Genomic DNA, 18,748 nt, shown 5'->3' with positions numbered 1-18,748 from the left:
GGAGATGTAGGATTTGTCATTACAAATGAGGTCCTAAAAATCTCTGTTGATCCCATGCGTAAAAAGAAACTTATTCATGGTTATAGGTCATATTTTTGGGTTTTTTATATATCTCAAAAACTGTGAGCCTTACCAAAAAGTGACTAAAGCAAAAGACAACGTCCGTAAAATTCTCTATAAGATATCGCGTTCCTAAAAGTCACATAATAATGATGTGCACATATAAAGCACATATAACTTATTTGACCCGAAAGTGAGGATACTAAATCTGGTTAGACATGGTGCTACTGGACCGAGTACTACAAACCAACTCAAAAATGTGTATTTCGAATTTCTTCAGAATCATTCCATGGACCAATAACAAATTCTGCATTATGAAAACCATTAGGAGTAACAGAATCGTTTAATTTGTTATGGAGGGTATATTATGTTTGTCATTCTGTTTGTAACTTCTCGAAATAATAATTTAAGATCATATAAAGTGTATATGTTCTTTATCAGCCTGCTTCTACACCGATATTGCCCAATGACTGTACTTCTGCGGAAATGACTTTAATGTCCGGAGTAAGTAGGTGGATAATACTTCGGTAAATGTATTGTAGGTCTATTCAGCTTGGAACAACCCCTACCTTACAAAGTGACGCGTCGTTTTAAGGGCTTTTGAAGGTATTATTCTCTTAAGGTCAATCCCCGACCAGAACAACAACATTTTCGGCGGTGGTGGCCTGAGTATTTCAGACAAGAAAACTTATTTACAAGTTGTGTCGTAAGATATCCGTTCGGGCTCGGACTTGATATGGAAGAAGTATCCCTTTTCCCTTCCATGAAAACTTATTTACAAGTTGTGTTGTAAGATAATCCGTTCGGACTCGGCGATAAAAGTAGGTCCCATATTATTGGGCCAATATGAATCGCTGTGCACTCATTGATATGAAAGAAGTATGCCTTCTCCCTTCCGGGATCTTGTAGGAACATATAATATGTAAGTATTTGTTTAAACTATCCATGGGAAAACAAAATTGTTACTCTCTCTATCTCCATCTCTTTTTAATCAGTACCACACCAATTTAAAAATGTAACAAGCTAACACTTGCCTGCGGGAAATAAATTGGTTTGAAGGTATTTTAAACCTAGTTTTGAAATAACCACAAAAACGCTTCAATATAACAAAACTATTTGCAATAAATATTTGGAATATGATAAAACTATTTTTGATAAATATTCATTATTAGGTCGGAAACTTTTCTAGTAGCCCTCGTACATTCCACTCACTGAACCCAGAAAAACATTCGAATTGACGCGTTCAGTTATAACAGTTCATGTCTTTAATATTTATTTATCCCCTAAATAATAAAAATGTTAAAAAATGTTATTTTTTATGAAATTTTCCTTAGAAGTTATTCACACAAGCCTATAGTATCTGTTGGTATCTGTAGTATTTGAAAAATATCTGTTATACAACAGATACTTGAGAACGAAAAAACAAATAAAGTTCTCACTCGTTCATATACAACACAGAACTGTTTCTAACAGTTATGTTATTGTGAGTATACACAACCCAAACAATATCATAACTGTTACACTCATTCCCACATTTATATCATATTATATCTGTTATGTATATGATATATCTGTTTTGTTGATATAAACAGTTATACTATTGCACGTGTTTAATTCACAATTAAAAATTTTCACAATTTCTTACTTCAATTAGTCGATTTTCATATTAGCAGGCTTTAAAATTATAATGCCATCTATATTTCACTTGACATTGGACAACATATATAATATTAGAGCATACTTTTGGGGGGAATAATTAAATATAAGACAGACTTAATATATAATTGCAAAATCCCTTGAAATATTTTCTAACGACTACAATTGCAAAATCCCTTGAAATATTTTCTAACGAAATTATATATTTTCAAATGTGAATATTACCCAAAAATAGAACAAACTCAAAACCACTTTTAAGGTCAAACTGTTGATTCGCTATTTATTTTGTATTAAAGAAAAAATTGGTCAGTAACTTCATTATATTATCTTATATGTATTTTATCTTATTATATTTTATATCTTTGATAAATATAAGGCAGACTTAGTCTATGATAGCAAAAACCCTTGAAACATTATTATTATTATTATTACTTAAAACAGTAGAGCAAACTTAAGACATTTTTGAAGGTCATACTGTTCTTAACCTGGGTTTTTTTGCCATTACAAAAGAAGTTTACTCATTAACTTTTTCAATGAGTCAACAACAACCACAACTATTTATTGAAAAATAAATTGCCATTCGCTTTAAAATATTTTTCTACCGCACTCTAATTTCATTATTTAAAAGCGATTTCAAACTACATTTTGGATCACAGTATTGAATACTTCTTCGTAATAACTACATCATGAAATTCGAATTATTCTTCGCCATATCCTTGGCAATTATGATGGCCCTTCTAATTAACAATCCTGCAGAGGGTGTAAGAAAATTATAGAATTTCATTTGGATTAATTAACCCTTTCGGTGATTCTATGCCATATGGCATAACCAGTTTTTGAAGCCCGTTTTAAGGCAAAATACTTATGGGAACTCTTTTTTTAATAATTTTGTATTTTTCCCTGAAGTGTTATCTAAAAATAATTCGACAACAAATTTTGATTGGTGGACCCTATACATTGTTATGTCTCAAAGAGCAAGCGCTCCTCGTTCGATTTAAAATTTGCATGAAAATACCATCTTATAATTTTATATATTTTATTAACAAAAATATTTTTTTTTGTTAACTTTTTGTATTTATTTTAGTAGATAGTCATTGCCTTCATAATTAAAACGAAAAAAAGATCCGAAATATAGTTCAATGGAGCTGCCAGATTTTTTATATTTCATACTATGTCATATGGCATAGATTTTTCCAAACGGAAATGTTTCACTTTGTTTGACTCCCAGATCTTCTATTGTAAAACCCCTAGATCTTCCATAAGAAGACCTCCAGGTCTTCTGTACGAAGACTTCCAGGTCTTCTATAAGGAAACCTCCAGATCCACCATAGGAAAACCTCCAGATGATGCATAACAATTCCTCCAGATTTTCTAAAATAACTCCTCCAGATATTATATAAGATGGCCCCACGTCTTCTACAAGCTGACCTCCAGCCCTTCTATAGGATGACATTAAGGTGTTCTATAAGAAGTCCTTCAGATCTGCTATATGAAGACATTCAGGTCTTCTATAAGAAGTCCTCCAGTTTTTCTATAAGAAGGCCTCAAATCTTCCATAAGAAGATCCTAGGTTTTCTATAAGAAGACCCTAGCTTTTCTATAAGAATACCTAGGTTTTCTATAAGAAGACCCTAGGTCTTCTCTAAAAGGAGACATCCAGTTTTTCTATAAGAAGGCCTCAAATCTTCCATAAGGAGACATCCAGTTTTTCTATAAGAAGGCCTCAAATCTTCCATAAGAAGATTCTAGGTTTTCTATAAGAAGACCCTAGCTTTTCTATAAGAATACCTAGGTTTTCTATAAGAAGACCCTAGGTCTTCTCTAAAAGGAGACATCCAGATATTCTATAAGAAGACCTTCTATGTGAAGACCCCCAAATCTTCTAATAGTAGACCTCCAGATATTCTATGAAAAACCTTCATGTCTTCTACAAGTAGACCTCCTGGTCTTCAATGAGAAGATCTTATGCTTTTCTATAAGAAGGGCCCCTCTATGAGAAGACCATCTGGTTTTTTATAAGAAGGTATCCTGCTCTTCTATGAGAAGACCTCCTGCTCTTATATAAGAAGATCTCCTTCTATTCTATAAGAATACCTCCTGCCCTTCTATATGCAAACGTCCTTCTCTTCTACGAGAAGACGAGCTGCTCTTCTATGAGCAGACCTCCTGCTCTTGTATAAGAAGTCCTCCTTCTCTTCTATAAGAAGACCTCCTGCCATTCTATATGCAAACGTCCTGCTCTTATATGAAAAGACGTCCTGCTCTTCTATCAGAAGACGTCCTGCCCTTCTATATGCAAACGTCCTGCTCTTCTATGAAAAGACGTCCTGCTCTTTAAGGAGAGGACCTCCTGCTCTTCTATAAGAAGACCTCTTGCTCTACTATAAGAAGACCTCCTGCTCTTCTATAAGAAGACCTCCTGCCCTTCTATATGCAAACGTCCTGCTCTTCTATGTGAAAACATCCTGTCCTACTATGAGACGACCTTTTGCTCTTCCAGGAGAAGACATCCTGCACTTCTATGAGAGGACCTTCTGCTCTTTCATGAGAAGACGTCCTGCTCTTCTATAAGAAGACCTCTTCCTCTTCTATAAGGCCTCCTGGTCTTCTTTAAGATGAAATTTAATTAAAAACTTGAATATTTTAGTTTGTTTTTTTTTTCCTTTAAATACATTCTATGCCATATGGCATAGTGTCCAAAAACCACTTTTCCAAACAAAATGTTAAAAAATTAGTTTTGATTATTCATATAGTGGGCTTAAGTATATATAAAATCGGAAAAATATATTTTTCAGATCAAAAACAAAAAAGAAGCACCGAAAGGGTTAATTACGAATTGTTTTATAATGAGTTTTTTTAGATTGCGCCAGAAAAAAAGTACAAGAATAAGCATCCTTTTATACCTGGCTGCAAAGGTGCCTTTTGTACTGACGTGAATTTATACAATCCAAACGAGATGAAAAAATTAATAAACAAGAGTTCGTGATCCTTTAGGATTCTGCTTGAGACATAAGCAATTCTTTGTCTTTGTTTATTAGATTTCCTAAAAATCAGATCTACTCGAAGAAATAAAAAATAAAATTTATAAAGATTTTTTAAATATCGGTTGTTGCCATTTTTTATTTGGGGAAATATGGTTCTTTAAATTTACAATATGAGGTGCGATGGTCATCCATGGAAATTCAAGCTAATTTCATTCGAAGGATGAAAGTCAACACAAAGTCTAAGAATAATATAATAAAATCAATAGATGGAAAATTCGAATTTTAAACTTAAAAATCAAATTTTAATAATTTTCTTTATTACATATAAACTTCTTTTATAACAAAAATCTTTATAAAGAATAATTTCCTATAGCGAATTGTTTTAACAAAAATATTAATTCCCATGCAATAATAATAGTCTCCTCATTACGAGAAGTTCGACTCTAATTCTATTACAATAAAAGACAGTGGCTTGTCTGAAGAACGCAAAGCTACATAACATCTCTTGAGTTTTAATAAAACCAAATTCAACCCTTGCGACCTCCAACAGCAATTCCTCGAAGATTTGTTAATTATGGTGAGAATATTTAATTACAGGTTTGTGTCATAGATGTGGTGAAAATACTTACCACCATAATCTATATCCATACATTTCTTAATGGATGATAGCTCTAACCGTCAACCCGAGGAAGAGTTTGGAAATAGGGGAAGAGATTTCCTCTAATTAACACCTAGTCGCAGTTTAAAATTTTTTAAGAAAAAATTTCAAGATTAAAATATTCGCCATTACAGTACAGTACTTTCACTATTTTATTTAACTCTCTCTCCATAACTCAGTCACTCATGTGGTTCTGGTTGTTGCTATTTCAATAATCTGTATCTATATCTTTGTTAGGTAATGAGTGACTGGCTGATTTATCATCAACGATCAGGCAAAGCCTCTTGGAAGGGAGTTTGGAAATATGGGAAGAGGTGAAAGAGATACCTTTTAGTTAACACATAGTCGCAGTTTAAAATTTTTTAAAGAAAAATTTTCATGATTGAAATATCCGTCATTACAGTACAGTATAGGTTGTAACTGGTTCTTACATTTACTATTTATTTAACCCTTTCTCTATAACTCAGTCACTCATATGGTTCTGGTTGTTGCTATTTCAATAATCTATATCTTTGTTAGCTGATTTATCATCCACGACCAGGCAAAACGTCTTGGAGGGGTTCGAAATATAGGAAAATATCATTTCTAGTTAACATCCTGTCGGTTGACTGCTACAATTAGCAGTTTATTATGTGTTTAAGAATATTTTTCAAGACTAAAACATACGAAATTACAATACAGTCCAGCGGATAGTCTGGTTCATACGTTCGCTATTTTATTTAACACTTTCTCTAGAGCTCATCAGCCACCCATATGGTTCTGGTTGTTGCTATTTCGAAAATCTATATCTATACCATTGTTAGGTGATGAGTGACTTAATGATAGATCATCAGTCCCAGGCAAAACGTCCTGGAAATGTTTGACATGTAAGAAAATAACCTTTCCAGTGAGGAACAGACACTGTTTAAGATTGATTTTAAGAGTATTTTTTTCAAGCTTAAAACATTTGCCATTACAGTACAGTCCAACTGGTTGCCAGGTTTTAACATTCCCTATTTTATTCAACCCTTTCTCTTAAGCTCAGTCACTTATATGGTTCTGGTTGTTGCTATTTCAATAATCTGACTGAATGATTGATTATCAGCGGCTATGCAAAGGGTCCTGGAAATATTCGACATATAAGAAAATTTCCTTTCCAGTGAGAAACAGTATCTGTTTAAAATTTTTCAAAGAATATTTTTTCCAGGATCGAAACATTCGCCATTACAGTACAGTACAGCTAATTGCCTGGTTCATACATTCACTATTTTAGTTAAGTGTTTCTCTAAACCTCAGTCAATCGTGTGGTTCTTGTTGTTACTATTTCAATGATATATAATTAGGTGATGAGTGACTAAGTAATTGATAATCAAGGGTCAGGTAAAACGTTTTGACAGTTTTCGAAATATAAAAAATATATTCTTTCTAGTCGTTTGACTGCTACAAGTTGCAGTTTAAAAATGTTTAAAGAATATTGTATTCAAAATAAAACCATTCATCATGACTGTACAGTCCAACTGGAAACCTGGTTCTTACATTCGCTATTTTAATTAAGCCTTTCTCCAAAGCTCAGTCACTCATATGGTTCGTGTTGTAACTATTTCAGTAATCTATATATTTGCTAAGTGGTAAGTGACTCACTGATTACCCATCAACGCCAGGAAAAATTTCATAAAAGGTTAGGAAATATAGGAAAACACATTTTCTGGTCAACAACCTGACGGTTGACAGCTACAAGTTGCGGTTTTAGATTTGTTAAAGAATAATTTTTCAATAGTGGCTTTTTTTCTTTATTAAAAACGATTATTTCAGGAATCGTACATTTGAATATTTTTTATATATTTTCTCAAAAGTCATGGATTGTAGTCTTTAAGTGCAAAACTCTGTCAATCATATGGTTCTTGCTTTAACTATTTCAATAATATATATTTATATCATTAACTTCAGTAAGGGTTCGACTGACTGATCATTAACTTCAGTAAGGGTTCGAAATATAGGGAAAGATTCTTCCTAGTTAATACCCTGTCGATTGACTTCTACAAGTCAAGAGCCGTGTATTTTTTAGAGAATATTGTTTTCAAGACCGGTGGTTTTTCTTCATCTTTTATTATATATTCCATCAAGAGTCGAGGATTTTAGTCTTCTAAAAATATTTTTCAAATGCCTCTTAATTGAGACTTCTGAAATATGAAGTTTTTATAGATTTTTTCCATGGACGTTTTAAGTGTAGCTTTTCCTAGAAATTTTAAAGGATACGATTTTTACAAAAGCATTATCTCGAATGAACAACGACAGTTAATGAAAACCATCAAAACCCGAAAAATGTCTTATTTGGGACCCTTGATGAGAAACAATAAATATAAGATACTGCAGATAACTCTCAAATACCAAGTTGAAGGAAGACGTTGTAGAGGTCGAAGAGAACTGTTCTGGTTAACAAATATTCAAGACTGGACCGGATTCCGTGATGAACTCAGTCTTCTTACAGCAACTAAAAACAGACAACTATCGCTTTCCACATAAAATAAATATTTCCAATAAGAATGTCATAAAATGTATGATCGCTTAACATCCGGACAACTGATAAGCAAATAAGGAAGAAGATCATCTCGTTAGTCGATTATTATCCCATCAGGCTTTGAAATTATAATGCCATATTTATTATATTTATATAAACGGCGAGCGTTTAGTGAATCTGTGCCAGACATTTGAGTTGATAATAGGTGGAACGATATTCCCACATAAGGATATACACAAATCCCGAAGGAATCACACTGCTAAACAGCGTATACAAAGTACTAGCAACAGTAATCCTGACGAGACTAGCTAACGTCGAAGACAAGCTTAGAGATGAGCAGGCTGGTTTTCGCCCACACCGCAGCTGCCTAGACCAATCAAACACGTTAAGAGCAATAATAAAGGCTATGTACGCCAACGCCGACTTACAAGTACTTCATAATGGGACACTAAGTATCCCATTCAAAACAAACGTTGGTGTACGTCAAGGTTGTCCATTATCACCACTACTTTTTGCAATAGTGTTGGATGACATAATGTTAAAGTTGTGCCGGAAGAGGCGAGGCATAACATGGGGTCTGAATAGGCAGCACGAGGACCTAGCATATGCAGATGATATCTGTCTACTGTCACACAAGGCCTGCGACATGCAGGACAAAATAAATGATCTAGTTCGACTAGCAAGAGAAGTTGGACTAGAAATCAACATTAAAAAAACGTATGCAATGCGACTTAACAACCGCAACGACGATGCGATCAAAATTGACAATCAACCGATTCCTTACGTTGAATCATTCTGCTATTTAGGGAGCATTGTGAACATAGCTGGCAGTATCGACGAAGATGTCTCAAACAGACTTAATAAGGCAAGAAGCGCATTTGGTCGGCTGAGAAAAACGTGGAAAAACACACAGATAACAAGAGCTACGAAGTTGAGAATTTTCTAAGCTTGCGTAAAATCTACATTGTTATATGGCAGCGAAACTTGGTTCTATAACGAGCAAATTATACAGAGACTTCAGACTTTCATCAACAAATGTCTCCGAATCATATGTGGTATATTTTGGCCAAATACTATTTCTAATGAATGCTTATGGAGATTAGCCGATGAAACACCTATTGCAATGCAGATAAAAAGAAAGAAATGGAACTGGATTGGCCACACTTTGAGGAAGACGCATAATACAATCTCGAGAACGGCCCTAGATTGGAATCCGCAGGGCAGTAGAAGACCGGGTCGCCCAAAAATGTCCTGGAGAAGAACAGTACTCAAGGAATTGGCAAATATCGATAAATCATGGGATTATATAAAAACAATTGTGCATAATAGATCATTGTATAAATGTATTGTTGATGCCCTATGTTCCCACGAGGAATAAATAAAGGAAAAAAAAAATTATTTCAATAGTACATTTGGCTGGAGAGATATTGTTAGAGCATACTTTTCGGGGGAATAATTAAATATGAGGCAGATTTAATCTATAACTGTAAAATTCTTTTAATCATATTCTATCGAAATAATATATTTTCAAATGTGAATATTACCCAAAAATAGAAAAAAAAACTCAAGACCACATTTAAGGCCAAACTTTTGATTAGCTAATTATTTTGTATTGAAGAAAAAAAAAAACTTCTCATTAACTTTATTAATGATTCAACATAAAACCACAACTATTTATTTTTAAATAAAATAATTTTCTACCGCACTCAAATTTTGTTATTTATAATCGATTTGAAAATACATATTGGATCACAGTATTGAATACGTCTTCGTAAGAACTACATCATGCAATTCGAATTATTCTTCGTTATATCCTTGGCATTAATGATGGCCCTTCTTGTTAGTAATCTGGCAGAGGGCGTAAGAAAATTAAATAAATTTCTTTGAATTAGTTTATTTCGAATTTCTTTAATATGTCTTTGTTTTAGATTGCCCCAGGAAAGACTCAAAACATCAGGAAGGACAACAACAAGATTTTGCCGATGATATCTGTCTGCAAAGGAATTAATTGTTATAAAAATATTCCACCGAAAATTGGAACTCGATTTGAATGAAGTGAAAAAGAGAGTTCTGGGTCCTTTAAGCTTGTGCTTACCAGATAACCAATTTTTTTATCTTTAATAATTCGATTTCATAAAACTAAGAACTACTCGAAGAGACAAAAAATAAAATTTATAAATATATTAAGTATACGTTGTTGTATTCTTCTGGGAGTTATCGTTCTTTAGATTTAAAATATGAGGTGTGATGGTGTTCCCAATTTATTTCAATTTTTGTGGCATGCATTTCACGGCAATTAACGTGTTATGTGAAGAAGGATTTTTCTATCAAACACTTAATTTTCTAATGTTAATTCAGGAATTTGGAGTAAGGAGTAGGATACAAATATTTATTGGTATGGTTTCATCTGCTAACAACAACACGCTTCATAGGGGTTCTTCATTCGTAGGATGAAAGTCAACACAAGATTTTGGAATAATATAATGAAATCAATGGACCGAAAATTCAAATTTCTTTACTTATAAATCCATTAATCTATAGATGTTATTGGCAATTTTTTTTTGTTACATTATGAACTTCTCTATAACGAATCCCGTTATAACGAATAATTCTCTATAAGGAATCTTTTTTGCCAAAAAATATTTCAATTCCCAAACAATAATAATAGCCTCTTTGTTACGAATTTTCCCCATAATGTAGTAATTTTTCCTTTCCACCATTATCGAGAAGTTCGACTCTACTTCTATTACAATGAAAGCTATAGTTGCAAGTCTGAAGATCGTAAAACTACATACGTTACATCTATAGAGCTTTAATAAAACCAAATTCAACCCTTGCGACCTCTAACAGCAATTCCTCGAACATTTGTTAACTATGGTGAAAATATTTAATAACAGGTATGTGCCTTAGATAGGATGAAAATACTTGCCACTGGATTGTTCGTGTCTAGGATTACAAATCACAGAGTTAACAATATCTGAACTGGGCAACTATTCAAATTGGCAGCTATTGCATGGTTACGCTAAAAATAACCTACTCACTCATTCGATCTTCAATTTAGGGAAGTAAAAGAAGGCAAGCCACTGAACTTGATGGGTAGTTTTTAAAATATGTGCACGTGAAAGGTGTACTACCATTTCAAAGAGATAATGAAAAGTAAAATGTAAAAAAAAATTCTCAAATCCTCCTAATTTATTTTATTTTCAGACTAATAATATATTGCAAACCATTAATCCAGCATGGATTAAATTTTAATTATTCCCCCCAAAATTAGGCTATACTATTTATCTGTCTTAGATAATTCATCCAAATTTTAATAAATTTAAAAATTGCAGAATATATGGCGTTATAGTATTTTTTATACTATCACGAACGTTTTTACAAGTTCTACAGCCTTTTTTATGCACTCTGTACTAACAATTAATACTTGGCAGCATTGGTTAAAATTAAAATGGTCTATCCAAATGTATATTTGAAGTGCAGATATTCTAAACTATCAATAATACTTATTTTTAAAAGCTAATTTTTATGAATCGTTCTGCACTGATTGGTATTAGAAAAGCCTCCCTTTTCCCTGCGGGAAGGTATGTGGGAATATATATTTATGGAATTTTTTATCACCTTATTATTTTACTTACTTATATTTCGATATATTTACGAAAAGTTCAAATCTTATTTTTTCAACACATAAGGTTTTTTTTTCAAACAAAAAAATCCCGCTTTAGACCAGGTGCTTCTTTATCAGGCTTTGTTTCTTCATTCCCAAAGGCAACATAGGCACAATATTGTAAATTTCATAATGTGTTTATTAGGGAATTTGGAATATATAACACAAAAACAATTTTCTTTAATTTTAAACATTTATTTTTCTTTTTTCAATTACAACAATTCTTGCTTCAGTTATGGAATTTTAAAAATTTAATTGCAATTTGTATTTTTATAATTTTCTTCAATGACAAAAATTCGTATTATTGTCAATTACTTTGACTAAATCTTAACCTCCAATTTTGTCAACAATGGCAGGGCCAAGACCTTCAACAGCTTTACCGGCCACATGACTCTATTTGGAAAGAATAAAAATAATTAATGTTCAAAATCAATTTTGCAAAATCGTCCTTTAGAGTCCTTCAACTTACTCCACCTCTAATGTAATCGCCTTTGTGGCTACCTCCCTTTCCGCGTTTGGCCTCAATTTGACCAGTAGCTAAGGCCAAGATGAGGGCCACCACCGCAAATATATGCAAGAAATTCATTTTGGATTTTTTTCTTTCAAAATTACAAAATTATTTGTCTTAACAAGAGAACTACCGTTTTGTATCTGAAGAATTTCACTGCACATCGGAGTTTATATAGCCGAATATGGTATTGCAAATTGCAATATTTTTATAAAGAATATTAGTTAGAAATATGTTGTCAAGAGTAAACGTATTTTCCTAAATTGTTATAAATATTTCTTCACTAACCGCAAATCAATAATATTTCATTTGGAAATTTCCAATAACCATTTTCTTATACAGCTATTTAAACTAGTCGATGTAATTCATACTTATCTTGCGGTTAATGAGTTTCAAATATGGATATGAGTTTTCTTAGGTTTTTGTTTTTATGAAAATATTTTCCTAATATCCTTGAAGTTCTGAAGATTTTTTTGAATCTTAAAATAAAAATATGTAAGTATCTGCCTCTTACTTCTTACTTCTATACTACTAAAAAAATATATATAGTGCCATCTATATTTCAAATTAAAGATTGTAATGAAGAGATAATGTTTGAGCATACATTAGGGCGAAATAATTAAGTTGTAAAAAACACGGCGAAGAACATTTCTATCAAAAGACCTTAAAATGAATTATTTTTGTTATATTTTAGGTGATTTGTCAAGCTATAGATGCTCTTTGTCTAATGTTTATTAATTCCGCCCATAAGTATGCTTAAATATTAGCTCCACAATCCAAAGTTAAATTTGAAATATAGATGTCACTTTAATTGTAAAGTGGTTTAGAAGGAAAATTTGCCTCAAAGGTAAGAATCTAAAAAGAATTCCGAATTTCAAAGGTTCTAAGGACATTTTTTCCGCAAAAAGCTAAGAAAACTCATGGCTGTATTGAAAACTTATTAACCGCAAATTAATTAACTATAAAAGACCTATTTGCATTATGGATTAAAGTATCCATGACCACTATTTATGTTATATATTTTTAAATGTCATTTAGCGCGATAGTCATGGCTATATTGGTAACTATTTAACCACAAGGTAATAAATAATAAATCGGAGTGATTAGGTTAAATTAAATTATAAATTGGTTATTGGAAACATCCAAATGCAAAAATATTTTTAACAATTTAGGAAAATACGTTTACTCTTGATAACATATTTCGAATATCAACAACTAATATTCTTTATAAAAATATTGCAATTTGCATTCCAATATCTCGGTGTATAAACTCCAATCTATATTGAAATTCTTCAGACACAAGTCGGTAGTTCCCTAGTTAAGACAATCAACTTGTAATTTTAAAAAAAATTAAAATGAATTTCTTGCATATTTTTTCTGTGATAGCCCTCCTCTTGGCCTTAGCTACTGGTCAAATTGAGGCCAGAGGTAGGCCAAAAAGCGTTTACATTAAACAATAGGTAAGTTGAAGGAAATTGATTTTGATTTTGCAAAAATTGATTTTGAAAATTCATTATTTTCTTTGTTTTCCAAATAGAGTCATGTGGCCGGTAAAGCTGTTGAAGGTCTTGGTGGTGCCATTGTTGATAAAATTGGAGGTTAACATTTAGTTAAAGTAATTGATAATAAAAAATAATTTTTTGAAATTGATGAGAAGAAGTAAAATATAAATTACAATCAAAGATTACAAATACCATACGAATTTTGTAATTGATGAAAGAAAAATAAAAGTTTAAAATTAAAGAAAATTGGTTATTGTGTTATATTTTCCAAATTCCCTAATAGGTACCTTATGAAATTTACAATATTGGGACTATGATGCCTTTGGGAATGAAGAAACAAAGCCTGATAGAGAATCAGCCGATCACAGTACAGAGAGCATAACGAAGGTTGTAGGACCTGTAAAAACTTTCTTGATATTGTAGAAAATTCTGTAACACCATATATTCTGCAATTTAAAATTTTATTAAAATTAGGAAAAGTTGTCAATTTTCTGCCATCTATTTGAAAAGCTAGGATGCCTTTTATGTGCACATATTTAAACAAAAATTCCCATCCAGTTCAGTTGATTATCTTCTTTTACTTTCCTAACTTGAAGATCGAATAAGTGAGTAGGGTATTAGTAGGGTAACCATGCAATAGTTGCCAAACTTGAATAGTTGCCTAGTTCAAATGTTCAAAGGTTGTTGACCAGAAAATAAATTTTCCTACATTTCTTAACCTTTTGTGACGTTTTTCCTGGCGTTGATGAGTAATCAGTTAGTCACTTACCACCTAACAAATATATAGATTATTAAAATAGTTACAACACGAACCATATGAGTGACTGAGGTTTGGAGAAAGTCTTAATTAAAATAGCGAATGTAAGAACCAGGTTTCCAGTTGTACTGTACAGTCATGATGAATGGTTTTATTTTGAAAACAATATTCTTTAAACATTTTTAAACTGCAACTTGTAGCAGTCAAACGACTAGAAAGGATATTTTCTTATATTTCGAAAACTTTCAAACCGTTTTACCTGGCCCTTGATTATCAATTACTTAGTCACTCATCACCTAATTATATATCATCGAAATAGTAACAACAAGAACCACACGATTGGCTGAGGTTTAGAGAAACACTTAACTAAAATAGTGAATGTATGAACCAGGCAATTAGCTGTACTGTACTGTAATGGCGAATGTTTCGATCTTCACTGGAAATGATATTTTCTTATACATACATATGTCGAATATTTCCAGGAGTTTTAGCCTGGCCGCTGATAATCAATCATTCAGTCAGATTCTTGAAATAGCAACAACCAGAACCATATGAGTGACTGAGCTTAAGAGAAAGGGTTAAATAAAATAGCGAATGTAAAAACCTGGCAACCAGCTGGATTGTACTGTAACAGCAAATGTTTCAGTAAGTCACTCACCACCTATCAAATGCATAAATATAGATTAATGAAATAGTTACAACAATAATCATATGAGTGACTGAGCCCTAGAGAAAGTGTAAAATAAATAGCGAAGGTAGGAACCAGCTTGCAGGTTTGTAACTAGACTGTACAGTCTGGACAAATGGTTGAATTTTGAAAAAAAAACAAAAATTTTTAAACTGCGACTTGTAGCAGTCTACCGACTAGAAATGATCTTTTCTTAAATTTCGAATACTTCCAGAATGTTTTACCTAGCCATTGATTATCAAATAGGTAGTCACTCATCACCAGGTAACCAGCTGGACTGTACTGTAATGTGAAATGATTCAGTCTTGAAAAAATATTCTTTATCAAAAATCTTAAACAGCGACTGTTTTTCACGGGAAATGTTATTTTCTTGTATGTTAAACATTTCCAGAACGTTTTGCCTTGGACAAATGATCCATCACTCAGTCACTCATCACCTAACAGAGGTATATATCGCGATTTGGTAACAAACTGGTCCAGATTGGCTTGATATAGATTTTAAATTAGATTAAAACTATTAATAAGTTTTTACCAAAAGCGAATATGAGGCGCTCAGCACCAAAAAGGCGTAATCCACATGCCCAAAAAAATAAAAATCAAACTGACTGTAAAGATTTAACTGAAACATTTTGAAATAAATTCTCAAAAATTATTTTAGAAGGTACTATTACCTAGTGTTATTCAATGCAATATGGATCTTTTTGGCAGTTATTTCAAAAGGTACTGGTTAGATCTTAAGAGTCTTTTTGATTTTTGTTTTGGCATGTGGGTTAGGCCGTTTTGGCACTGAGCGCCTCATATGTCATTACAACAAATAAGATTAAATAATGCATTACTGAACATCAATGCATTTGGTGCGGAAACTTTTTTCGAGATAGAGAAATAACTACTCTGTATTTCATAGTAGCTTTTCATGCTCTACACGGCTATGCGGTGGTATTTTTGATATTTGCAAAAATTGCAAAACAGTTATAACCCTAATGTACAGCGATGGCTCTCGGTTAAAATAGGCTACCGATTTTGTTGCATTTCGGAAGGGGCGGGATACTTACCCTATACCCGATTTAAAAAACGCAATATTTACAATAATTACCAATGTGTCGGCTGTACAGGGATGGCTCCCGGTGGAAATAGGCTGCATAGTTTGTTTGATATTAAAAAACGCTACATAATAATGAATCTAGAATTTTGGTACTTCTTTCGGGCCTAAGGACCCGACCACGTCTACTTTTTTAAATATGTTACATCTCCAAAATCCTGAACCGATTTCCATGAAATTTGCAGCAAATGCTTAAGGTCTGCCGTGGCAATGTGTACTTTATGAATTTCAGTGGAGGTGGGGTACCTACCCACGTATTTCTTTCAAGCGCTATATATATATGACCAACTTATGATTATATCGGTTTCAGCATTAATTTTGTGCAGACAATGGGGTTGTGTCTCCGACGTTAGGTACATATTTGGAGCTCAATTTTTTAAATATGTTATGTCTTGAAAGGGATGACCACGCCCACTCTTTTCAATAATTTTTTTTTCAAACCTATTGACCATAATTTCATGAAATTTTCAAAAAATATTCAGAAATGACTCGTGGCTGAAAATTCTATATATTTGTTGATGAATTTTGGGGGCCTGTTGTTTTATAATCGCTATATTTGCTAAACTTAGGAATGCATCGGAACAACGGTGGTTGTGACCGAAGTCCCGACCATAGCCAGTTTTAATGTTATATCTCGAAAAGTAGCGAACCGATTTTCACGAAATTTTGCGAAATGTACCGTGGTATATGTAGGCATGAATTTCGAATAGTGAAGTTCAACGGTCCATAAGCCATGAAAAACTAAAAACACACATGCACGTCTCAATAAGCGGGAGAATTTGATTTAACATTTTTTTTAAATTTTATTATTAGATAGCTTGTGGGCGAAAAAATCCGACAAAGTCCGTAAGAGAAAAAAAGTTTGCAGACAAAATCTGTTGATAAATTTAAAAAATAAATGAGGAAGAAAATACCTATTTTTGAGTTGTAAAACATAAACTCCATAAAAAGTTGTCATTAAAACAAAATACGATACACAAATACGTCAGCAACGGGGACCCGGGTCTGCTAGTATGTCATAAATTCAAATTCCATAATTGATGCACATCCTTCATCAGATAAGACGTTAATTACCGTATTCAAAACTTCAAATAAATTGGGAACACCATCACATCTCATATTGTCGATCTAAAGAACCATATTTCCCCGAAAAAAATACATCAACGGGTATTTAAAATATTTATATATTATATTTTTGGCCTCCTCGAGTAGATCAGATTTTTAGGAAATCTAATAATTAAAGACAAACAATTGGTTATCTCTTTAGCAGAATCGTAAAGGATCAAGAAATCTGTTTTTTTTTAATTCTTTGTAAGTGGTTTTGACAAAGTAGTATAACAAAAAGGACCTGCGCAGGCAGGCATGAAGTGCTGTTTCCTGTGGTTTTGAGTCTTTCCTGGCGCAATCTAAAAAAGGCATATACAAAAATTTAAATAAATTAATCCAAAAGAAATAATACGATTTTCTTACTCCCTCTGCCAGATTATTAACAAGAAGGGCCATCATAAATGCCAAGGATATAACGAAGAATAATTCGAATTGCATGATGTAGTTATTACGAAGACGTATTCAATACTGTAATCCAATATGTATTTTCAAATCGATTTAAATAACAAAATTAGAGTGCGGTAGAAAATTATTTTATTTTAAAATAAATAGTTGTGGTTTTATGTTGAATCATTAATAAAGTTAATGAGTAGTTTTTTTTTTCTTCAATACAAAATAACTAGCTAATCAAAAGTTTGACCTTAAATGTGGTCTTGAGTTTTTTTTCTATTTTTGGGTAATATTCACATTTGAAAAAATATCATTTCGATAGAATATGATTAAAACAATTTTACAGTTATAGATTAAATCTGCCTCATATTTAATTATTCCCCCCAAAAGTATGCTCTAACATTATCTCTCCGGTCCAATGTACTATTGAAATAAAGATGGCATTCTAATTCTTAAATCTTCTTCCTTATTTGCTTATCCGTTGTCCGGATGTTAAGCGATCTTACATTTTGTTACATTCTTATTGGAAATATTTATTTTATGTCAAAAGCGATAGTTGTCTGTTTCTAGCTGCTCTAAGAAGACTGAGTTCATCATGGTATCCGGTCCAGTCTTGAATATTTTTTAACCAGGACAATTCTCTTCGACCTCTACAACGTCTTCCTGCAACTTGGGATTTGAGAATTATCTGCAGTATCTTATATTTATTGTTCCTCATCAAGTGTCCCAAATAAAACATTTTTCGGGTTTTGATGGTTTTCATTAACTGTCGTTGTTCATTCGAGATAATGCTTTTGTAAAAATCGTATCCTTTAAAATTTCTAGGAAAAATTCATATTTCAGAAGTCCCAGGGAAAAAGTTCTATATAAAAATACCCAATTAAGAGGTACTTGAAAAATATTTTTAAAAGACTAAAATCCTCGACCCTTGGGAAAATATATCATAAAAGATGAAGAAAAACCACAGGTCTTGAAAACAATATTCTCTAAAAAATTCACCGCTCTTGGGAAAATAATTCTTTAAAAAATTATAAGCTGTGACTTGCTGTCAATCGACAGGGCGTTAACTAGGAAGAATCTATCCCTATATTTCGAACACTTACTGGGGTTAATGATCAGTCACTTATTACCTAACAAATGTATAAATATAGATTATTGAAATAGTTAAAGGAAGA

General features: G+C 32.4%; 3 long non-coding RNA genes across 3 annotated transcripts in view; 2 read left to right on the top strand and 1 right to left on the bottom strand.

Moving 5' to 3' along the window:
• The window catches only part of LOC141393851 (uncharacterized), a 394,506-nt gene that overhangs the window by 55,670 nt on the left and 320,088 nt on the right, over positions 1 to 18,748 (top strand). The gene's annotated exons all lie outside the window — the stretch shown is intronic.
• LOC141392686 (uncharacterized) lies at positions 9,613 to 10,045 on the top strand. The gene is made up of 2 exons (XR_012409856.1): positions 9,613 to 9,715; positions 9,784 to 10,045. It is a non-coding gene; the product is annotated as an uncharacterized lncRNA (long non-coding RNA).
• On the bottom strand, positions 17,245 to 17,665 carry LOC141393849 (uncharacterized). The gene is made up of 2 exons (XR_012410205.1): positions 17,547 to 17,665; positions 17,245 to 17,482 (listed from the first exon to the last, which is right to left on the bottom strand). It is a non-coding gene; the product is annotated as an uncharacterized lncRNA (long non-coding RNA).

The sequence above is a fragment of the Musca autumnalis genome, unplaced genomic scaffold (genome assembly GCF_047663935.1).
Source record: "Musca autumnalis isolate F117 unplaced genomic scaffold, ASM4766393v1 scaffold_2, whole genome shotgun sequence".
Classification (NCBI taxonomy): domain Eukaryota; kingdom Metazoa; phylum Arthropoda; class Insecta; order Diptera; family Muscidae; genus Musca; species Musca autumnalis.
The sequence above is the reverse complement of the archived record's forward strand: the minus strand, read 5'-3'. Positions and strand labels throughout refer to the sequence as shown.